A 14,638-nucleotide genomic window follows, 5' to 3' on the forward strand; every position below is an offset into this window, starting at 1 on the left:
TTGCGGAGCTAGATACTCCAAGTATTTGCTATAAAACTCTATCGGGAGACCGTCAAGCCCCGGAGTCTTGTTCCTAGCCATCTGCTTCACTGCACTCCCTATCTCCCCGATCGTTATAGGCCGACCCAACTTCTCTGCTTCCGAGTCCTCCAATCGTGGTAGCTGCAACCCTTCTAGAAAGGTGCCCAGCTCATCCGCCCCGCCCGTCTGTCCGCTCTCATACAAACCCTCGTAGTACGTCCTGAACCTATCCAGAATCCCGGCTTGGGTGTGGCAAAGCCCCTGCCCCTCCGCCTGAATCGCCATGATCGGCGCGCCCCACCTGATCGGGTTGGCAAGCCACGCCAGCATCGACCCGGCCTTATCACCTTCCGCATGCGCCTTCGCCATATACGCCTTATGGTCGAAGCTACGCAGCCGCTCCAACTCCACCGCTAGCGCTTCCCTGGCGCCACTTAGCCCTTCTTGAAGCTCGGGGTGATTCGGGCGTTCCCTCTCCTTCTCTCTCAGTCGCTTCTCCGCCTTCTCAAGATCATCTAGCAAAGTTTTACGAGCCCCTGCAGTGTTCCCAATACAGTGTCCCCTGACCACCACCTTAAACGCGTCCCACTTCACAGCCCTAGTGGAGGCGGAGCCACTGTTCTCCTCAAAGTAGCGCGCTATTCGCTCCCCCAAGGCCTCCCTAAAGAGCAAGTCATCTAATGTATCAGGTTGCAGCCGCCATGTTGGTACACAGTTGATTTCCACCATCCAGTTCAGGGACAACAATAAAGGGTTGTGGTCCGACATCGTACGAGCCAAATACTCCGCGCTACCCACTGTTGAGAGCATATGTGACGAGCACAGAAACGCATCTAATCTAACATGCAGGTCATGTAAATGTGAATGAAAGGAATAGTCCCTCGTGGTGGGGTGTAGTATTCTCCAGGCGTCCCCCAGGTCCCAACTCTCCTGCCATTCCAGTCTGCGCTTCGCTACCCTGTGTACTGGGGAAGCGTGCAGCGGGGGATGAGATCTATCCAAATCAACATCCACCACCGAGTTGAAATCCCCCCCCATGAGCACTGGCCCTGCCAAATAACTCGCCAGTTTGCCCGAGAGTGTCATTAGAAAAGCGGGCAAATCCACATTTGGGGCGTACACGCTGCAGAGAGATACCACCCGGCCCCTGAGTCTCCCCTCCACCGCCACAAACCTACCCTCTGGGTCCACCATCATCTTGGTGACCTGGAAAGGGACCCCCACCCGTATCCAAATCAATGTCCCCCTCGCAAAGGCCGAATATGTCGTGTTAAACAGCTGCCCCCTCCACCTTCTTTGCAGCGCAATTCCCTCCTGCTTGGTGAGATGCGTCTCTTGTAGGAAAGCTATATGCACACCCCTACGCTTTAGATACGCGTGAACCTTGTGCCTATGCACCGTAGTATGGAGACCCCGCACATTCCAGGTCACACATTTCAGAGCCCCCGTACTAGCCATGTCCTTTTGCACCTACAGACAGAACAATAAAAGCCATCGACCATGCGCTTTTGCCAACAACGTACTGCCCCTCCCTCCCACTCCAAACAAGTGAACCCCCCCTGCCCCCAAACCAACCCAAGCGTCCCCAACTACTCTCGGTTCCCACCCCCCCAGGACAGGCCCCCCCACAATTGGAAGCAAACCCATCCAAACTATCACACCCAACTATCCCTCAAAGGAAGGCACTATTATTCGCAGTCTCCACTGCGATGACCGTAAGGGCCAGTAGGGCGCGGACCGATGTCGAGAGGGTTCGTTAAAGCAAATCAGTCCCGCATATCCCGTCCCATGATCCCCTCATAATAGATTCACGAAACCCCATACAACAGTAAACTGCGCCCACGGGCACAGCACCCCAGTGTCTGACCAGTAGGCCGCTCCTCCAGTCCAGCAGTTCATGCCTCGACTATCTCCCCAGATGTCTGCGGTGTCACTATAGGGCCTTTGGCTCCACCAAATTCCGAGAGCCCCGTCTCCGACCCCGTGCCCTGCCCATCAGAGTCCGTGCCCTTCCCGGACTGGCTTCTGGTCGCGCTAGATAGGTCCACCACCGCCTGTAGGGCCGCCTTCCTCTCTGTCTCTGTCTGTGACACGGATGGTTTCCCAGTTCTCCGGCGATTTTTACGAATCCGTTGCGACTTCCTGATCGGCTGTGCTTCTCTAGCCTCCTCCGCTCTGGCCTTAGCTCCGTCCGTTCCAGCTTTATAGGTGTCCCACCAGGCCCAAGCATCCGCCGAGGTCGTGAAAAAGAGCGACTTTTCATCCACCACCACTCTCAACTTCGTTGGGAAGAGCAGGGAGTATTTTATGCCCTCTCCACGGAGCTCACGCTTGAGGGACAAGAAGTTGGCCCTGAGTTTCTGGGTCTCAAAAGTGTAGTCCGGGAACATGGTGACTCTGTTGTTGTCAACTTGAAAGGGTCCCGCTTCCCTCGCCCTCTGTAGAAGCCAGTCCCGGTCCCTGTAATGGAGCAACTTGAACACCACCGGGCGAGGCGGCAGGCCCGGGGCCGGAGGTCGAGCCGGAACCCTGTGGGCCCGTTCCAGGGAGAAAAAGGGAGATAGTCCTTCCGGTGCCACCTCAGTGCATAGCCAGTTGTCGAGGTAGCCCACCATATCGTCGCCCTCAATTTTTTCCGGTAGGCCCACGACGCGAACATTATTGCGCCTACTCCTGTTTTCCGCATCCTCGGCCCTCCTCTCCAACACCTTCAGCCTTTCTAGAGCATCCGCCATCTGCGCTTTCACAGCTGCGTGGTCCGGGGCCAATTCCTGAACAGTGACCTCCATAGACTTGACTCTATCCTTAAGTTTATCATGGTCTGCTTTCAGGAGACCCAAGCCCGTCGCCACCTGGGCGATGTCCTGCTGCAGGGCATCTTTCGTGGTCGCGATGGCCTCCAATATACGGTCCTGCATACGCTGGAGAGCAGACTGGTCACGATCCGCTCCATCCGCCGCCTCCGTGTCGGTCGCTCCGTCCCCCTTCCCTTTTGGTTTCACCATCTCGACTGCAGCTGGTAGCGGCCTCTAGGGTCCCTTTGTCCCCCTCACTGTCTCCGCACTGCAGAGCTCCGCCACTGGAGAACTCCCCGGGCAATAGGATCAGAGACCTAGGATGTCCTCAGGGCAGCGGACTCTGCTCCGATCGCACTAGATAGTGCAGTACTCCGGGGTCCACTGCTGCCGCTGAGCCTCAAGATGCCAGTTTGCACTCGGATACTCGGGACCGTCGTCACAAAGCCGCCGCCATTTTAGGACTTCGTCGGCGAACGTAATTGTGGTTGCGATTCCCAATAGCTCGCAGCAGCGTGAGGAAAGTTCACCCGCTCCCACCGAGAAGGTCAAGAGGGGCCTTCAGTCTAGCAGACACCGCCAGTAGTAGAGCAGCAGGAGAATCCGGCCTCGCGCTCCCGTCGTTGCTTTGACCAGGCCTCAGGGCGCCATCTTAGATCGACGGCTTCACACCCAGTGCTGGTCTTCAAAGTCAAATTTCAGGGCAAGGAACAGCTCCAGGTCGTCCACTCTGAACGCCGTAACTTCCGCGATGACTTCAGATTATGAATTATCCCAGTTTTACTGGAATTCGCTCAGATAATAAGGATGATATTCGGGATCGGGCGCGGAGCTCCGGGCTCACGCTGCCTACCTCCTCGGCATCCAAGCCACGCCCCTTCTGGGCCCCACTTTGCATGTCAGTGATATTTATCACTAATGACATGCAAAGTGGGCGTGCCAAGATGTTAGTGACTGGAAAGAGTCGCTAACATCGCTATCTCCTATTACCAACTTTTGGAGATATTCGCGCCAAGCGCGAATATCTCCAAAAGCTAACACCTGCCCTGAGCAGTTCTTAGCCATGTTATCCAATGGGAGGTGGATAACATGGCTATGAGCATTAGCTCGGCAATGCATGAATATCGCGGACTTTTCAGCGATATTCATGCATTGCGGCTGATTTCTATCGCATTTGCGATCAACCTTGGTAATACCAAGGTTTATCTGCGATAAAAATCGCCGCAGCTCAGCGGTAAATTTTTGTCTCTAACCAAGCAATAGCGATAATTATCGCTATTGCTTGGTAATATGCCCCAAGGTTCCCCTCTCACCAGTCTGAGGTAAGGGTGCGGCTTCACTTGAATGGGTCATTCTCCCAGCAGCCATGCGCTTCTTCTGTAATAAGTGTGGGAGATGCCAAGGATAGGGTTTTTAAGGAGTATTTCCCTTTGGAATTCATCCTTAAAGGCTATTCGGCACCTGTTAGAGAACAGCTCCTTCCCAATGTCCTGGTTGCCATAGACACCGCTCAGTCAACACCAGTTCGACATTCTGATGCCACCTCACATTATCTTCAGCTCTGGCTGGCACTAGAGTCTTTCCTGTATCTCCACACATATTCACACTCACACACTGAAAAACGACGTGAAACCTCCCTTAAATGCACCCCAAAAGACACAATCAGACCTCACTTTGAAAACCTACCTGGACTCGGTAAGAGATAATAAATCTTCGGTTCAGATCAGAAGTTTCTAAAACGAAATACCATGACTCCAAACCTGGTGGGCGTTAAGCATGGCAGGGTAACATGACAATAATTTTCATTAGATAAAACGTGTAGCACTTTTATAAGACAAGAAGGGTCAAAACATTCGGTCAACAGTTTTTTAACTCTGTTTCTTTCAACATGCAGCTTTCCACGATGTGCAATAACAAATAGTTGGCTCAAGAAGAAGAGATGTCAAAAGAAAATAATTATTAATTTATTACAAAATAAATATTCGTTATATTTAACTTGTCCCTCCTGGATGATCATATCTTAGTGTTTTTAATGAGACATTTGTTTGTGCTTCCATTGCCTTTTCCAAAAGGTAATATAGAAGAAGAGATAACGTCGCCTTTATATTCTACTCTTATATTCTTTGCTAAAATCTGCAAGTTGTCATTTGTACTGGATGTATCTCCAGTTTAAAGCCTACACAAGACAGTGTAGCCTCACCTTTGCACCACAGGGTGAAGCTCTGCCACTAATGATGTATGTGTCACAGTTATGCTTGTCAAAGAAAAAAAAGGTTTTTGTATACATCATCTAACACGATTTTGATGACATCACGGGTTCCTGATAAGATAGCAAGGATTGCTGACATACAACTACCAGATCGGCACCACAGAAATGGCATGGTTCCACTTAAGAACTGAATTCCTTATAAAACCACATGGCAACCTCTTTCTGTGAATTTAAATGCTTCTTCTAAATTATAATCCCTTATGTGACTGAACATTTCTTTGGTTTTTAATATTTTCCTTGACTACCTATTAATTATCTTTCCTTCCGAAGGTGGCATAAACTGTTGGCCTGTTTCATAAAGGTAAAGCTATGCCAAAAGTCTAATTTAGACCTGAAGTCTAAGTTGCTTTTCAGTATTCAAAAAGGTAAGTTACTAGTACCGAAGTTACTAGTCGAAACTTAACTTTGTGAAAACTGAACAGTAGTAAGGTTATACTTTTGGTAAAGTTGGACTTTTAGGTCTACACTTAGACTTCAGCTATAAACGTAGGGCCCCATTTTTGAGCATTTGGTGTAGGGCAGTACCGGAAGTCTTCTTGCTGTACTGCACTACACAATGTGAAAGAGCAGGAATGCACCATATTTTTGAAATAGGGTACATTACTGGCCTTTACCCTTGCACTGGCACAACATTTGCTGCCTAGCACCAATGTAAAACAACAGTTGATGGACAGAATGCAGAACAATGTCTACATTCACCCCAGTACAGAGATATGGGCCTAAATCCATCGTTTTTTTGCACTCCACACCACCCCAGTTCAGACACACCATGCAAATCAGCCTTGACTCTGTTCCTCATGGGAACAGTCCAGCCCGAACTGCCAAGCCATGTCTTTCCTGGACTGGAATCAAGCATCCTAGGACCGGTTTCTGGCTATCAGCCGTCTTCAGCCAGGATAGCTTGACTCCAGTGGTGTGGAGAGCATGGGACTCACGTCTGAGAATACCCATCCCACTCAGGGTGACAAATGCAAAACAACAGTTGATGGACAGAATGCAGAACAATGTCATACATTTATCCTAGTACAGAGATCTGGGCCTAAATCCATCGTTTTTTGCACTCCACACCACCCCAGTTCAGACATAGCCATATGCAAATCATCCTTGACCCTGTGCCTCATGGGTAACAGTCTAGCCCGAACTGCCGAGCCATGTCTTTCCTGGACGGAATCAAGCATCCTAGGACCGGTTTCTGACTATCAGCCGTCTTTAGCCAGGATAGCTTGACTCCAGTGGTGTGGAGAGCATGGGACTCACGTCTGAGCATACCAATCCCACTCGGGGTGACAAATGCAAAACAACAGTTGATGGACAGAATGCAGAACAATGTCATACATTCACCCCAGTATAGAGATCTGGGCCTAAATCCATTTTTTTGCACTCCACACCACCCCAGTTCAGACATGGCCATATGCAAATCAGCCTTGACCCTGTGGCTCATGGGAACAGTCCAGCCCGAACTGCAAAGCCATGTCTTTTCTGGACCGGAATCAAGCATCCTAGGACCGGTTTCTGACTATCTGCCGTCTTCAGCCAGGATAGCTTGACTCCAGTGGTGTGGAGAGCATGGGGCTCACGTCTGAGCATACCCATCCCACTCGGGGTGACAAATGCAAAACAAAGTGGCGGCGATAATGGGCTTGATAATATGACTTAGAGAATTCAAATAGAAGCCCATGTTAACACCAGAACATGGGCTTCTATTGGAATTCTCAAGGGCATATTATCAAGACCATTATCGCTGCTTTAAAACTGCGCTAATTTTAACACAGGTCGTTGATAATATGCCCCCCTCTTTTCACAAGTCTTATTAATGTTCTTAGCCAAATGTAATCCAACTTATGAATTCAAACGGTAATGCTTCACTTCCGAAAGGACAAATAGAAAACCTAAGAATAGCTTTGGCCTTGCTTCTTGTATTATGTGTTTTTTCTTAAATCAGTTACTTTTTTTAGTGTAAGTTAAAATTGTACGTTTATGTTTTTTTTGTATCAATTTAAAAAACCGAATAAAGAAATTGAATTGAATTGATAGTGTAAGGTAATTAAAGGTGAAAATCAAACTAACCCTATCCCACACTATCTGCACTTCTTAAGAATGTTTGCTACCTTAGTCCACGACCACACTTCACCATCCATTCTCCCATTTATTTCTAGCTCTACCTGATAACCTCTTGTCACCATCAAGGATTAAACCTTCCAATAGTGATCTTCAAAGTGGATCTGAATAGTTTGCACCCTGTGCTTTAAAGATAATGTTCTCCTCCCACCAGTCTGAGGTAAGGGTGCGGCTTCACTTAAATGGGTCATTCTCCAAGCAGCCATGCGCTTTTTCCGTAATAAGTGTGGGAGATGCCAAGGATAAAGTTTTTTTTTTTTTTAAAACCTGTATTCATAAAAGAAGGAGATACATGCGCAGGCCCACAACCATCATGGTCGGCCACAAAGACAGTCAATGAAACAGGAGAAACAAGAGCAAATCAGTAAACAGGATATATCGAAATATATCAGAAGTGGTTGTGGGGCTCGCAGACAGGATATGAGGCTTTCATTTTTAAAATTTTAGAAGAGAAGTAGGGGCTGCAACAACAAGGACGTCATACCTTAAGGATAGAAGCACAAAGGAGACGAATGGGACGTACCCCAATTACAGTCAGAGATAGGCTATGACAAAGGCATCTATGCAATCTGGGCAGCCACGGCGATGATATTGGACAATAAACCACCTTACAATAATCCACATTTCTAAAAATCACCCCAGAGAGCCTACCCCCCAAGAACAGAAAAACAGAGGCTTATCGAAAAGCCGGAAAAAGAAAGAAAGGTGCGAGACCATGAGACAGCCAACCCTACTAAAGAGGAAAAAACCCTCCCAAAGACGGAAAAGAGCAATAGGGACCATAGAACAAAACAAACTAAAATAACAAACCCCCCCCAAACCCCCCACCGTGCACCCCTGTAATGGCTACGGCCTAACCCACTAACAGCGTGCCTGTCGCCCCGGAACTGCCCCACAGAAGGGAAAATATAAGAAGAAGTGGAGGAGGAGAATAACAAACAAGCCCCCGGACACCAGACACCCCCCGCCGGCGGTGACCCCCCCATAGCACAATCATCATCAAGCAATACTAAACAGTCAGCACTATTACAGGGAGGACAGTCACCAGGAAACCCCCCCCCCATCCTACCCCGAGCCCGGTGAGAAATTTGGAGCAGTCCTGGCAAAAATAAATGAAGCAACCCCAGGGAAATAGAAGTCAACCCTGCAAGCCTCACAAGGAGATCCATCACCAAAGTCATATCAGTTGCAAACAAAGGGAGCGTCTCAGATGGTCCGAAGCAGTGGCGAGGAGCAAGTAAACCTCAAAGTCAAAGTCAGCCCTGACCAGTGCGAATCCGTTCCGGAGCACATCTCGACCAAGCCACATCCAACCAGAGGCAGCCAAAGCGTCCATAGCAGACCAGGGCATTGAAGATGGAACAAAGTACGGTCACAAAATGGCGGCATACCTCATGCAGACGGGCCGAAACAAAGGAAAATGGCGATCCCCGTAGACAGGACCCTGAGACTCGGCAATGAAGAGCAGGACAGCCAGCGACGATACATCATCGGATAGGAGATGTAGAGGGAAGACCATGCACTGTAGCAGATGAGGGAAAAGTGAGGCCGACTCTCAGAGAAGCAAAGTCGGGCTGCCGCACGGGCCCCTTGAGATGGCGGGCCAATTCACTCGACTGGACCGTAGAATTCTGTGCAGGCGTTGTAGCGTCCGTGGCCGGTCTCGAGCAGACATCATCCAGTTTCGCCGCCAGGGAGACACATGCGTCGGTAAATTGCGAGCGGAGCGCCCCAATCGCCGCCATTACGGATCTCAATGAATGTGCGCCATCCACCCCCTCCATCCCGGGGTCCAGAGGACGGAGGGGGACACAGTCTCCAGCCCACAACGCCGGGATCCGGGTACACATTTGGTGATTGCAACAACACGGGCGCCCCGAACTAGCAAACTCAGCACAGAAATCGGCCGTGGGTGCAGCCTGTCAGCCCCCGGGACGGGAAACGAGGGTCAGGCAGACAACCCACAGTCACGGTGCAGGAGGATCGCAGCACGCCACAGTGTCTCTACTTCGGCATCATCCATCAACGAGGACAAGGGACTCAAAGGTGGAAAAGATTATTCAAACCTGGAAGACAGGCCACAATCGCGGTCCCACAGCCGATGTTGATCAGGCCCCTCTCGGGTATTTCAAAAATCGAGGTCCCGGCGGCAGACCGGGAGTAGGCCAAAAATGGGACACGACATAACTTCGTCGCAGAAGTGAGTAGGAAATCCGGGAAAGCACCGTTGGCATCAGGCAACCTTCATATATCCAGGCTCAGGGCGTGGGAAGAGGATAGACAACAGGATAGACGGGCCGCCGGTGGAGGTCGGCGGAGCCGGGAGCTTATGCGGCCATCTTGGTTCACCAAGGATAGAGTTTTTAAGGAGTATTTTCCCTTGGAGTTCATCCTTAAAGGCTATTAAGCACCTGTTAGAGAAATGTAAAATGATACTTGTATAGCGCACTACTCACCCGCAAGGGTCTCAAGGCGCTTGTACGAATACTGCTTTGGAACCCGTCCTGGCTTTCCCTGTGAGGCGTCCACTCCTGGGCACCACCAAGGTGAAGACCAGGCATCCTTAGCGTTGTGGTGGCCGTTGTGAAGATTAAGCAAGCTATTGCCCAGAGTTGCAGAATGGGACTCCATGATTGGAACGGGCACCGAGGCGAGAATTATCAGGTCCGTGGAATTTTGAGCCCAAGACCTGCCGAGGCAGGGAATTGAACCCTGGTCCCGGCTAGACCTCTGCATCAGGGTCTGCCGCTCTAATCGTTGAGCCACACTTCTCCATGGGCTCCTTCCCAATGTCCTGGTTGCCATAGACACCGCGCAGTCAACCCAAGTTCGACATTCGGATGCCACCTCATATTATCTTCAGCTCTGCCTGGCACTAGAATCTTTCCTGTATCTCCACACACATTCACGCTCACACACTGAAAAACTACGTGAACCCTCCCTTAAATGCACCCCAAAAGACACAATCAGACCTCACTTTGAAAACCTACCTGGACTCGGTAAGACATAATAAATCTTCGCTTCTGTTCAGAAGTTTCTAAAACGAAATACCATGACTCCAAACCTGGTAGGCGTTAGGCATGGCAGGGTAACATGACAATAATTTTCATTAGATAAAACGTGTAGCACTTTTATAAGACAAGAAGGGTCAAAATATTCGGTCAACAGTTTTTTAACTCTGTTTCTTTCAACATCCAGCTTTCCACGATGTGCAATAACAAATAGGTGGCTCATGAAGAAGAGATGTCAAAAGAAAATAATTCTTCATTTATTACAAAATAAATATTCGTTATATTCAACTTGTGCCTCTTGGATGATCATATCTTGTGTAGTGTGTTTAATGAGGCATTTGTTTTTGCTTCCATTGCCTTTTCCAAAAGGTAACATAGAAGAGGAGATAACGTCGCCTTTATATTCTAGTTGCTGTACAGTTTTTCAAAATAATGCTGCTTTAATTTCACATAAAATAGTCCCTACTTTCAAAGAACTACATTTCAAAGTTGACTGAGTTTCTAATGCATTTTGCATAAAAGGATAATAGAATAATTTGGCACGTGTCAGAGAGTTACACCAGGGGCAAAAAAATGACTGACAACGCCATTGCCTTAATGGTGGTGCATAAATTATGCATTACAAGAAGAGGGGCTCAGATTGACGACCGTGTTTTTTCTTTCCTTGTGTTATTGTTAACTAACGCACGCTGAAACCGCAAGTGCAGCTCCGATTATGACACCCTTAATGGCAGCCCTCCTGCAAATTTTAGAGCATGTCACATAATGTAAAGTGGTATTAATTGAGAGATATCACATTACCTGTTGGGGGGTGAGAAATGTGACAATATGTGTTAAATTTACCCAGGGGAAAGAAGGCCTGACATTCACCACCCACAGCTGAGTAAAATGCAATTTTCTGCGTGAGAGCATGCCGAGTTGGTTACTTTGGAAATTATCGAATTTATTTGATTTTTCTTAAGGCAATAAGGACAAACCCACTCAAATTCCTTTTTGAATAACTTTTATCCAAAATATATCCATACTGTAGGTGAGTTTTCCTGATTTCAATAAACATTTTAATCTATATATATAGAAATATATGTATGTATGTATGTGTGTGAACAAGGCTCAGACGAGTCAAAACATTATGGCGACATCAGAGGAATAAAGAATTGATTGCACAACCTTTTGGTCCTTGTCCGTTGTTGAGGGAGGAAACCTGCAAGCTTGACGCGGAAAACAGTTATATGTATATATAAAATAGCCAGGACCTAGTTTCCATAGGAAAAGTGTTTTTTTGATTTGTTAATATCTTTGGCCACGAATTTTCAAAAGTAATGGGGCGCTCTAGCCTGCTCCATCATGAAAGATTTGGGCCAAGAAAAAAGGGGGGCCCCAAAAAGCGTTTTCTCCGTGTTAATTTCCATAGGAAATTTTAGAACAGGCTACAGCCTAATCTGCTAAAATGAATTAAACCAAATTAGGCAAAAAGGTAGCTCTTGGTTCAGAAAGCAACCTTTTTTTTAAATTGTGTAAATCCTTTCAGTAGTTTTTGAGAGATTAAAAAAAGCACATCTCGATATCTGGTGACCGCGGAGGGATCCGCGAACCCTCATGAGCACAAGTTTTATTCTGATTGGCTGCCAACACTTCAAAGTAGAATGTTTTGGCAGCCATTATGTGACTCGGTTGAACTGAGTCACAAAAAAAAAGGTTAAAAATAAAGAAATGAGGCAGGGTAAAAACACCCTGACCCCCTAGGCTTGCTCTAGAATGAAACATTTTTTAAAGCAGGATTCGTGTAGGGTTTGTGAATCCCGCCCAAATTATTTTTAAAAAATGAGCGGTCTCTTGCGCTTCGTTTTCTAGAAGCCCTGGGGTGGGCCAGGTCCCAGGGGCAATGCATATTTATCATTCTGGGGCCCTCAAAGCCCAGTGGACCTCTAACTTCCCGGGGCATCTGTTTGATTATGTGCGGGCTGCCTAGCGCCCCCCGCAAGTCCCGGGGCCCACCACTTCCCAAGGGCTTTGCTGATAGTGCATGGGGGCACGCGGCAACCCCGCTGCCCCGGGACTTGCCACCTTCCCAGGGCTTTGTTATTAAAATTAGTGGGGCCTCCTTCCCCCATTCTGCCCCAGGAACTGTCACCTCCCAGATGGTTCAAATTAAATAGGGCAGGGGGCCTTTAGGGCCCCCTCATGCCCAGGGGGCCTCCCCCTCCCTGGGGCTACTTTATGAAACTGTGTGGGGGGCTCGAGCCCCCCTCACTGCCCCAGGGACCACCACCTTGCCGGGGCTTTAAACCTGTTGGGGGGGCCACGCGGCCCCCCTCGTGGAGCCCTAGATGGCCGTGGGGACCGCCACCCCCCAGGGCCTGCTCCAGCACTGTCCCGGTGCCTAACCTTGGAACATTGCAGTTTTCTATGGCAGGGCAGGAGCACTGCTCCCGCCCTGCCATAGCAAACTTTGGCTTCATTTCCTGGAAGCGAGAGCAGAAAAACTGCTCTTGCTTCCATGAAGTGAAGCCGAATTTCTGTTAGACAAAGGGGGCTGCATGTTAGCAGCTCCCTTTGTCCAAATGCAATGCTGACTCCCACAGGAGGCGGGGAGCCAGTTAGGACCGCAAGGGCATTGGGGCTCCCACGGTCCACAACATGAGGCCAGGCCCCGGGGGATGGAGTACCCTGGATCATAAGTGGCCTCAGGAGGGAGGGCATGCTGCCTCCCTCCAAAATATTTTTTAAAGAAGAAAGGCTAGCCAGGCTCCGGGGGATGCGGTACCCCAGGGCCAAAAGTGGACCCGGGAAGAGAGGCCAAGCAGCCCCCCTCCTGTAAATGTAAAAAAAAGAGGCAAAGCCTTAGGAGGGGGGCTGCCCGGCCACCATGCTTTACATGTAGATGTGTTTCTTTTTTTAATACAAAATTGGCCATGCCCCAGGGGATGGGATCCCCCTGGATGAAATTATCCTTGGAGGCGGGACCACATGGCCCCCTTCCTGCTTTTTTTGTTAAATTAGAGAAATGGATCAGGCCCTAGGGGATGGGGTCCCCAGGGTCCAAAAAGAGTAAAGGGAAGGGGGCCCCACAGCCCCCCTTCCACAAAGAAAAAAAAAGAGAAGCCAGCATCTCGCCGGAGGCTCAGTCCCCTCCCTGCACCACTATGCAAACAAGCCTCCTGATGCATTTGGGGTTGGGGGATTAAGTCGCCTTGAATTGTAGGGGCCCTTAGGGGACAACTAGCCCACCAGGTATTTTTAGTAAGCCCCACACAGTGGGATTGCTGAGAGGTGGTCTGAGGCCAGGCCCCTTTTTACACCACTCTGCAAACATGCCTCTTGGCGCTCTGCTGGTGGGGTGATGAGGTCCTCTTGTGTCCTGAGGATCTCAGGACTGAAGTGAACTTCATCCTCCGAGCAGCAGTGCTCCAGGTGGCGCGTTTGCAGACTGGCGTGAAAAGGGAGCATGGCTGCAGACCACTCTCAGCAATCCAGCTGTGTGGGGCTTACTGGAGGTAACAGGAGAGCTAGTTGTCTCCCAGGGACCGGCAGGAGGCAAGGGGACTTCACCTCTCAACCAAGAGCATGCCAGGAGGTATGTTTGAGGAGTGGTGGACAAAGGGAGCATGGCCTGTGTCCACCTCTCAGCAATCCCACTGTGTTGGGCTTACTGGAGGTAACAGGTAGGCTAGTTGGCCCCTAATGATCCCCAGCAGTGAAGGGGACTTTAATCCCCATCGAAGAGCATGCCAGGGAGCGCGTTTGCAGGATGGTCGGCAGAGGGGACGTGGCCTGCTATGAGACCTTACCAATGTGCTGTGTGGGACTTACTGGAGGTAATAGGAGGGTTAGTTGGCCCCCAAGGTTGTCCTTGGGGCCAACTACCCCTCCTGTTACCTCTAGTAAGTTCCACACAGAGGAATTGCTCAGAGCTCTTCAGAGGCCATGTCCCACATTCTCCACCACTCTGCAAAAGCGCATCCTGGCACACTCCTGGTTGGGGGATGAAGTTCACTTTTCTCCTGAGGGACTTTGGGGGACAAGAAGCCCTCCTCGTACCTCCTGTAAGTCCTACACAGCAGAATTCCTGAGCGGTGGTCAGAGGCCCAGCCCCCTTTCTCCACCCATCTGCAAAGGTGACTACTAGTTAAGAAAGCATTTGCAATGTCATAGGTTTCGCATTTGCTAGAGTTAGAGCTATTGCGTTGTAAATGTGAAATTGTCTTACTAATGTTTCTTGGAGTGGATTGGATGTAGGTTGTGAGTAGTGGAATTATGTGGTATGTTGTGCACTGAAGTTATGTGGATAGAAGGTATGTGGTATTTAATGTTTACGAATTATGTAGAGTGGGATTATGTGTTATGGAGAGTAATTGTGTGGTGTGATAGTCTGTGCTGTGGAGTGGTGACTTCAGTTTTAGTCTTCATTGTTTCCACAAAAGCTA

Source organism: Lissotriton vulgaris, unplaced genomic scaffold (assembly GCF_964263255.1).
Source record: "Lissotriton vulgaris unplaced genomic scaffold, aLisVul1.2 SCAFFOLD_2564, whole genome shotgun sequence".
NCBI lineage: Eukaryota > Metazoa > Chordata > Amphibia > Caudata > Salamandridae > Lissotriton > Lissotriton vulgaris.